Source organism: Sus scrofa, chromosome 12, assembly GCF_054392235.1.
Source record: "Sus scrofa isolate SSC_HxYL_T2T_F1_AM1 chromosome 12, Sscrofa_HxYL_maternal_Yorkshire_Landrace_v2.0, whole genome shotgun sequence".
Lineage (NCBI taxonomy): Eukaryota > Metazoa > Chordata > Mammalia > Artiodactyla > Suidae > Sus > Sus scrofa.
This window is the reverse complement of record NC_139394.1, coordinates 20,260,450-20,270,158: the sequence shown is the minus strand read 5'-3', so window position 1 is coordinate 20,270,158 and position 9,709 is coordinate 20,260,450.

Here is a 9,709-nt window from a genome sequence, read left to right as displayed (position 1 = left end):
CCCTGGTATTTCCCTCATGTGCTAGGGGGCTGGCCCTGCCACCCCAGGTCCAATAATCTCTGTCCCATTCCCTCAGTTTGGGTGTCCTTCTCTGTCCCTGGGCTGGGGAAGCCTTGGACATGCAGGGTGGTGTGGACCAGGGCTGTTCCCGTGGGGACAGGCCCCACCTGGTCAGGCAACAGCCTCCAGGGCCTCACACCCCTGCTGCCCTTCCCGGGGCATGGACTTTGGACGGACGTAAATATCAGCTGGGACATTTCCCAGAAGGGGGCGTGGAGGCAGGAGTAAGGTGGGGAGGGGGGTGGCCCTCAAAGACCAAGCTCTTCTCACATGGCCTGCGATGTCTGCCGCTAGAGCTTGCCCTGTCCTGTAAGAGGCTTTTCTAGACGGGGCTATGAGGTCAGGAAGAGAAAGAGTGCCTTCCCCAGCCCTAGGGGAGGACACAGCAAGAGGGCAGTTCAGGGAGTTCCCACTGTGCCGTCGCGGGTTAGGGATCCACATTGTCGCTGAGGCAGCGCGGTGGGTTGAGAATCCAGTGTTGCTGCAGCTGCGGCATAGTTTGCACAGCTGGATTCGATTGCTGGCCAGGGAAAGGCCATATCCTGTGGATGTGGCCCAAAAAGAGAAAGGAAAGAGGGGATTTCAGGGCACAGAGATTAGGGTCCAACTCTGCTTGTGACCGGAGGGAAACCGGAAGCTCAGATCGCATAGAATCCCATTGTTTCCCACAGGAGCTGCCTTGACCTAGGTTTAACCAAGTGAGTTGGGAAGAAAATAAGTTCTGGCAAAGGGCCCTTCCTATGAAGACTAAAAGCGCTGGGAACCACATTCTGGCTCTGAGATGAGCCGCAGCAGCACCTGGTGAAAAGTACTCAGGCGGGGAAGGGGTTAAGCCGAGCCAGTGTGCTGTTGCTGATTCTTATTTTTATTTTGCTTCTCGGTTCAGTGATGTAACTTCTCGTTACCCTCTCACTCCAGATAAATATATTTTGGCTTTCTTGTGTTTTCTTTCTTTTTTTTTAATTTTCATTTTAATTTAAAAAAATTTTTTGAGGTCTTTTTTTAGGGCCACACCCGAGGCATACTGAGGTTCCCAGGTTAGGGGCCAAACTGGAGCTGTAGCCACTGGCCTATGCCATAGCCACAGCAATGCCAGATCTGAGCCGCATCTACGACCTATACCACAGCTCATGGCAACGCCAGATCCTTAACCTACTGAGTGAGGCCAGGGATCGAACCTGTGTCCACATGGATACTGGTCCGATTAGTTTCCACTGAGCCACGAAGGAAACTCCTCTTTATTTCTCTCTGTTTCTGTCTGTCTGTCTGTCTTTGTCTTTTTAGGGCCACACCTGCAACATATGGAAGTTCCCAGGCTAGAAATCAAGTCAGAACTGCAGTTGGCAGCCACAGCCACAGCCACAGCCAGAGCAATGCAGGATCCCAGCCACATCTGCCATCTATCTACACTGCAGCTTGCGGCAACGCTGGATCCTTTAACCCACTGAGGGAGGCAAAGGATCAAACCCTCATCCTCATGAATACTAGTCAGATTCTTAACCCGCTGAGCTGCCATGGGAACTCCTGTGTTTTCTTGTTTAAAGAAATCCGGGAGTTCCCGTCGTGGCGCAGTGGTTAACGAATCCGACTAGGAACCATGAGGTTGCGGGTTCGATCCCTGCCCTTGCTCAGTGGGTTAACGATCCGGCGTTGCCGTGAGCTGTGGTGTAGGTTGCAGACGCAGTTTGGATCCCGCGTTGCTGTGGCTCTGGTGTAGGCCAGTGGCTACAGCTCCGATTCAACCCCTAGCCTGGGAACCTCCATATGCCGCGGGAGCGGCCCAAGAAATAGCAACAACAACAACAAAACAACAACAAAAAAGACAAAAAAAAAAAAAAAAAAAAAGAAATCCAGATGCTCTCATCTGGGCCCCTAAAACAAATGCTTGGGGGAGGGTGTGTCAGGGATCCTTCTCTTGGCTCTTCCACCTCTGCTCCTCCATATGCAGGGATGGGGAGAGGGGACCTGTAGTCCTAGGCTGACGTCTGTATGGGGGGCTCACTTGCTAACCAATGGGTGTGCGATGGGGCTCCCCATGGGGATCAGAGGGCACAGGGTGAGCTTCCCCAAGGGAGAATTGTGCACAGGGAACCCTGAGGAACAGACCCTGAAGTGACCCCGTTGGAAGGCTCTCCTGGGAACATAGCCTTCTAGCCACAAGAGAGAAGCAAACAGACCCTGAGGAATGCAGCCCAGAGGGATCCAAAGGGTCAGAGCAGCTCTAGGGGAGCCTGGAGAGGGGGAGGGGACCTTGGGAAAGTGGCCCCTCCAGAACCATTGGACCTACAGCCTTGAGCACCACACACATGTGCTCACAATCAGTGCGAGCTCCCTGGCCTGGCCTCTTAGAGGTGCTCCCCTCATGTCCCCACCTCGATTCTTGGCCTTGTGTGGGGGGAGACGGTGCTTGCTCCATTCAGGCCCTGCAGGCGGCGGGGCGGGGGGGTGTCTGGTGCTTCTGTCCTGTTCCTCCTCCCCACACCTGAGCCCTGTGAAAAGCAATAGACTGCAATGTTCTCAGTGGAGCTTGAGTCTCAGACACCTTCCCATTGCAAATTATTTTTCTTTTTTTGCTTTTGGCTGCCCCGCAGCACATGGAGTTCCTGGGCCAGCAATCAGATCCAAGCCATAGTTGCAACCTAAGCTAGAGTTGAGGCAACAACAGATCCTTAACCCACTGTGCCAGGCCGGGGGATCAAACCTGCATCCCAGTGCTCCCAAGACGCTGCCGATCCCATTGCACCACAAAGCATTTGTGGGAACTCTGCAAATTATTTTCCTTTTTAACGTTTTTTTATTTTTAGCGCCGTACCCACAGCATGTGGAAGTTCCCAGGCAAGGGGTCGAATCAGAGCTACAGCTGCCGGCCTACACCACAGCCACAGCAATGCCAAATCTGAGCCGCGTCTGCGATCTGCACCACAGTTCGCGGCAATAACAGATCCTTAATCCACTGAGCAGGGCTAGGAATCGAACCCACATCCTCATGGATACTAGTTGGGTTTGTTACCACTGAGCCACAAGGGGAACTCCTGCAAATTATTTTTCTTTAACCAGCTGTCCGTGTACCTCATTACATGGGCGTCTGTTGCTAATTCTGGTGCACAAACATTGTTACTGAGTCTAAGTGGTACTGCTTGGCTCCATGCACAACAGGCCAATAAATCAAGAGAGAAATTGTTGGGGCAAGCAATAGGAACTTTATTCAGAAAGCCAGCAGACTAAGAGGATGGTTGACTAGTGTCCCAAAGAACCATCTTCCCTGAGTTATAATTCAGGCTCCTTTTATACTAAAAAGGGAGGGGGGTTCTTGGTTGTTGCAAACTTTTTGGGGTCAGAATCCTTTGTTCTCGCATCTGTTCACTAGATCAGGTCGTGATGTCCCTGGGAACCTCTGACAACTCTGTTCTGCCACTTTTTATCTCTATCTGAATGTAAGAGTTTTATATCTTTAAAGGTCAGAGCCTTGCAAATGGGCCGTGCTGTGTATTTCAGGCTAGAGGCAATGTTCTTAACTTGTGGCAAAAGCAACCAAATACAAAGGTTAAAGTAAAAGAAACAGATCCGAGATAGTATCAGCTTTGTTCTTCCTTATTATAATTTTTTTGGTTTAACGTATGAACTACTATGTATGTAAAATGGTTGAGCAGCAGAAGAAAATGAAAATAACGTTAAGATTACTGTCATTCCTGATGTTCATAGTTAAAAACCCACACGTACCCCTTGACTGTAGTCTGTGGGCAAGAATATAATGAGGAACTCCTCCCCATTTCTCAAGGACCCTCAAGAAACGTGATCTCTCGGGAGTTCCCGTGGTAGCACAGCGGAAACAAATCCGACGAGGAACCATGAGGTGGCAGGTTCGATCCCTGGCCTTGCTCAGTAGGTAAAGGATCTGGCATTGCTATGAGCTGTGGTGTAGGTTGCAGACACAGCTTGGATCTGTTGTTGCTGTGGCTGTGGCGTAGGCTGGCAGCTGTAGCTCCCATTCGACCCTTAGTCTGGGAACCTCCAGATGCCGCGGGTGTGACCCTAAAAAAGGAAAAAGAAGAAGAAATGTGATCTCAGGTCTCTCCCACTTTTCCCATTGAAATGGATCTGGGGTAGCAGAGATGACTCTGGGCTAGCTGATTTCCATTTGCTGCCTCATTTATTCCTCACAATGGCCTTGAAGAAGTGGATATTATTATTCCCATTTTACAGATGAGGGCACGAAGATCCAGAGGGAGTAGGTAACTTCCCCCAAATCACCTAGCTGGCAGGTAGTGGGGCTGAGGTGGAACCCCGGTCTTTGTGGAATTACACCTGACATCTTCCTCTGCGCTGTTGCTCTTCTTCATTGCTGGGCAGGAATTAAACCAGGTGGGAGTTCCCTGGTGGCTTAGTGGTTAAGGACACAGTGTTGTCACTGCTGTGGCTTGGATTACTGCTATGGCTCAGGTTTGATCCCTGGCCTGGGAACGTCCACATACCTCGGGTGAAGAATTAAAAAAAAAATAGAAAAGAGAAATAAAGAAAGAAAGAAAGAAAGAAAGGAAGGAAGAAAGAAAGAAAAGAGTTAAATAGGTAATGCTTGAGCAGCACTTGGCACCTGTTCCAATGTAAGTGTCCCTCTAGGACAAAAACCAGCACTCAGTGGACCAGAGCAGAAAACTGCAGTTGCCTTCTAGCAAAGGCTCTCAACCTTCGGAGTTCCCTTTGTGGCTCAGTGATTAATGAACCCGACTAGGAACCATGAGGATGCAGGTTTGATCCTTGGCCTTGCTCAGAGGGTTAAGGATCTGGCGTTGCCGTGAGCTGTGGTGTAGGTCGCAGACGCAGCTCGGATCTGGTGTTGCTATGGCTCCGGCGTAGGCCAGCAGCTGTAACTCCAATTTGACCCCTAGCCTGGGAACCTCCACATGCCTCAGGTGCAGCCCTGAAAAGCAAATTAAAAAAAAAAAAAAAAAGGCTCTCGACCTTGACTGGATATTGAAGTCACGGGGAAGCTTGTAAAACTACATACTCAGGCTACACCTCAGACCAACAAAATTAGTCTCTGGAGGTGAAGCTCAGACATTAGCAGCTTTTAAATTTCCCCCAGCTGATTCTAACATGTGGCCAAGGCTGAGAACACCTTGGACCAGCAGATCAGTTCCAAGCCAGCCAGAGGAGCCCGACGAGAGAATCTAGAAAAGAATGTGTCTGTCAGAAGGCGCAGGAAAGGAGCATGACAGAGCCTGCCCTGGCAGTGACAGTCCACCCGCGTCTGGAGAAGAGGACCTGGCCCAAGATCAGGGTTTGTCTAGCCCTGAGGGCACAATAGCCACGTGGCTGGAGGCTCCAGGCCTTCTCAGACTGACCTCAAGACAAAATGCTGCCTCTGATTCATAGCTCAATGGGCCAGCTTCCCACCCCATCTCAGTCATGGAAAGAAAAGGGACGAGTCTGTTATAGCTCTTGTGTAAATGGTATATAAAATTTATTTTAAAAAATTAAAAATAATAATAATGGGAGTTCCCACTGTGGCTCAGTTGGTTAAGAACCTGACACAGTATCTGTGAGGATGTGGGTTCCATCCCTGGCCTTGATCAGTGGGTTAAGGATCTGGCATTGCCGTGGGCTGTGGCATGGGTCACAGATGCATCTTGGATCCCACGTGGCTGTGGCTGTGGCTGTGGCATAGGCCAGCTGACCCCTAGCCCTGTGACTTCCACAGGCCTCAGGTGCGGCCATAAAAAGACAAAAAACTTAGACCTCCCCTAAAAGACCATCCCCCTTGGTGAGCTGAGAAGCTGGTCTCCCATCTAGGTCCCTCCCCCGGACTGTGGTGATTTCCCAGGTGACCATCGTGGGGTTTCCCGGGAGGCATCCGCCAGACACAGGGCACGCCAGCCTCGCCGCAGACTTGGCGTCTAACTTCCTGAGCACAGACTCCACGTTAACACATTCCCATCTTCCTTCCCTCTCCCTCCTATAATTTTTCCTTTGTAATTTATAAAGGGCTAAGTGCCCTCTACAAATCTTCAGAGCTTCCTATTCTGTCCAGGGCATCTTAGATCATTTGCACAGTGGGTTCATCAGCCACACCCATTCTGATGCGCTGCACGCCAGACGCCCCCAACCATGGAAAATTCCCCAACGAGCCCATTCCCATCCACTCATGCCTCTGCGGCCCCAAAAGGCAAAACACACACACACACAAAATTAAAAGAAGAAAAAAATAAAACCTAACTCAAACATCATCCACATCCCTTTTCCCTGTTGGTGCCTTTGTTCTCCCTGCTTCCTTCATTCTTGGGACAGAATTCTACAAAGAAGGTTCACAGGCTGAACTCTAGTTCATTATCTACACATGTCCTCCCCTCGCTCCCGATCCTGGAACCTGAACTCTCTGGGAAAAGAAGCCTGTCCCATTGGCCTCAACGGCCTGGCACCCAGTATGGGATCACACCTATCGTGGCTGCATAAATACATCTTTGTTGAAATCTGAACAATGTCCGTTGTTATATTCAAGTAATTCTTTGTCTTGTAAAAAACCACTTCATATCCAGTTTCTCCTCCTTCCCCGCCCCTCCCCACCCCGTGCCTCCAGCCTGTGGAAGTTCCAGGGCCAGGGATCAAACCTGTGCCACCGCAGCGTCCTGGGCCGATGCAGTGACAACACTGGATCCTTAACCTGCTGTGCCACAAGGGAACTCCTCCAGTTTCTCCCTTGATCTATTTTACAAAGGAAGATCTACGGAAGCCCAAAGATCCTGAGTGAGTGATCACTCCTGCTGCACAGGGTAAGCCGGGACACAAGGACAAAGGGCAATGCTGACACACTGAGCCTGAGTGTTTCCTCTCCAGACGAGACCTGAACTGCTGGAACCAGCCATCTGGCCAAGGTTGCAGGAGGGAGGAGATGGGACAGAAAGGTTTCTGAGTTGGTGGACACTGGCAGGTCTGTAAACCAGTTCCCCACATTAGGTTTTCCCTGAAAGAGGAGGTGCTCAGAGCCTGGGGTTGGCCCAAGGGGGCATGGTGTGGGAGGCTTAGAAGCATAAGCTGGATGCTGGACCCCAAAGTGCTATAGAATTTGGCATGGTTGTGGGGAAGGGTGTTTTTTCTTTTTTCTTTTTCTTTCTTTCTTTTTTATTTTTAGAGCCGCACCTGTGGCATATGGAGGTTCCCAGGCTAGGGGTCCAATCGGAGCTGTAGCCACCAGCATATGCCAGAGCCACAGCAATGCCAAATCTGAGCCACGTCTTCGACCTACACCACAGCTCATGGCAGTGCCAGATCCTGAACCCACTGAGCGAGGCCAGGGATCGAACCCACAACCTCATGGTTCCTAGCCGGATTCGTTTCCCCTGCGCCACGATAGGAATTCCTCTTTTTCTTTCTTTCTTTCTTTTTTTTTTTTTAAGGCCACACCCAAGGCATATGGAAGTTCCCAGGCTAGGAGTCGAATCGGAGCTACAGCTGCCAGCCACAGCCACAGCCACAGCCACAGTAATGCGGGATCCAAGCCAAGTCTGCAACCTACACCACAGCTCACGGCAACGCTGGATCCTTACCCCACTGAGTGAAGCCAGGGATCTAACCCGTATCTTCATGGATCCTAGTCGGGTTTTTAATGGCTGAGCCATGAAGGGAACTCTGGGAAGGGTTTTTCTGAGGCAGCAAAGCAATGAATTAAAGATTTCCTCATTTGGCAACGTGGTATCGTGTTTTATAGTGTGGTTTCTGGAGCTAGATGCTGAGGTTTGGAGGTGGCAAGCGTGATCTTGGGCAACTTATTTAACCACTTGTGCCTCAGTTTCCTCTCCTGTAAAATGAGAACAGTAATAAAATCGACTTCAGGATTTTTTTTTTTTTTTTTTTCTCCCTGCTGTGTGGCATATGGAGTTCCCTGACAGGGATCCGATCTGAGCCACAATTTTAACCTATGCTGCAGCTGTGTCAACTCCAGATCTTTTAACCCACTGCGCTGGGACAGGGATTGAACCTGTGTTGTGGCACTGCAGAGATGCCATGGATCCCGTTGTGCCACAGTGGGAACTCAACCTCAGGATTTTTTTTTTTTTTTTTTTTTTTTTTTTTTTTTTGGGCTGCACCTGTGGCACATGCAAGTTCCTGGCTAGGGATCAAATCAGAGCTGCAGCTGCCAGCCTACACCACAGCCACGGCAATGCAGGATCCAAGCTGCATCTGCGACCTGTGCCCACAGCTTGCAGCAACACAGGATCCTTAACCCACTGAGCGAGGCCAAGGATCAAACCCAAATCCTCAGGAACACTATGTCAAGTTCTTAACCCACTGAGCCACAACAGGAACTCCAAACTCAGGATTTTTATGAGGACTAAATGAGTTAATTGCTGTAATTTTCCAAGACTAAGTTCTTGGCATGCCGTAAATGCTCAGTGAATGCTATGATTTAATATTTTATTAACCAGCATCTACTGGGGGTTTCAGTTGCTGCGCAACAAACCACCCTGGAAAATAGTGGCTTAAAACAACAAACAATTTTATTTGCTCATTACTCTGTGTGTTGGTCCTCTGGGCTGGACTCATTTGAGCAGTTCTGCTGGAGTAGCCTGGGATGACTTACGTGGCTGCAGATACCCAGCAGATGGACTGGGGCTGGGTGGCCTAAGATGGACCTCCCTCACCTGTCTGGAGCTGGGCCAGCTGTCAGACAGGCCATGTGATACAGCCTTGTGTCTCTAGTAAGCTAGCCTGGATTGCTTGCCTTTGTGGTCCAGGGTTCCAGCTGAAGCCCACAAGCCCTAGTGAGTGAATGCTTTTCAAGCCTCTGCTTATATCACATCTGTTAATGTTGCAATGGCAAAGGCACAAGATCAACCCCAGATTCAAAGGATGGAGACAGAAACTTCACATCTTGACAGAAAGAGAGGCAAAGTCATAATACAAAGGGTTGTGTGTCAGCAATGAAAGGAATCACTGCAGCCATCTAAACAAGCCACCACACTGACACCAGAGATGCAAGCGGAACTCTTTTCTGTAGACTGGAAGGGATGCTTTCTTGGTCCTCAGGGCTCAGGATAGCAGGAAAAGGGTGACGGTAAATGCGAGAAAACTGTAATGCAACATCTGAACAAGCCAAGTGCTCTAAGATAGGAATGGTTACACGCTAAGGGAGTTTGGGTCAGTCTGAGCCTTTATAACTGTTGAGAGGTGGGCACCAGTGGACCGGGAAGGTTTCATTAGTTTGGCCTTGAAAGTTGTAGACATGTGGAGTTGGGGAGAATTATATTCCAGATGGAGGGAAGAGCACAGTTAGGCAAACAAAGGCTCCTGTGGGAAATCCAAGACCATTAGTATATCTGGAACGTGAGGAGCTGCAAGACATAAGACTGGGGTCTGATTGTGGGTGAGCTTGAGTTTGAACTTCATTCTATAGGCAATGGGAAGCACTGGATGTTTTTCAGGTGATAAGTGAAAAGAACAGTATTATAAGAAGGGTCCTTTGCTCTTGCCAGGGGTCTGTAAGATGGCTTGGGTTGGGAAGTAAGGAGGGGAATAGGCAATCATTAGGTAATAAAGGAACTATCAGGGAGTTCTCTTGTGGCTCAGGGGGTTAAGGATTCAGCATTGTCACAGCTGCAGCTCAGGTCACTGCTGTGGTACAGGTTTGATTCCTGGCTCAGGAACTTCTGAATGC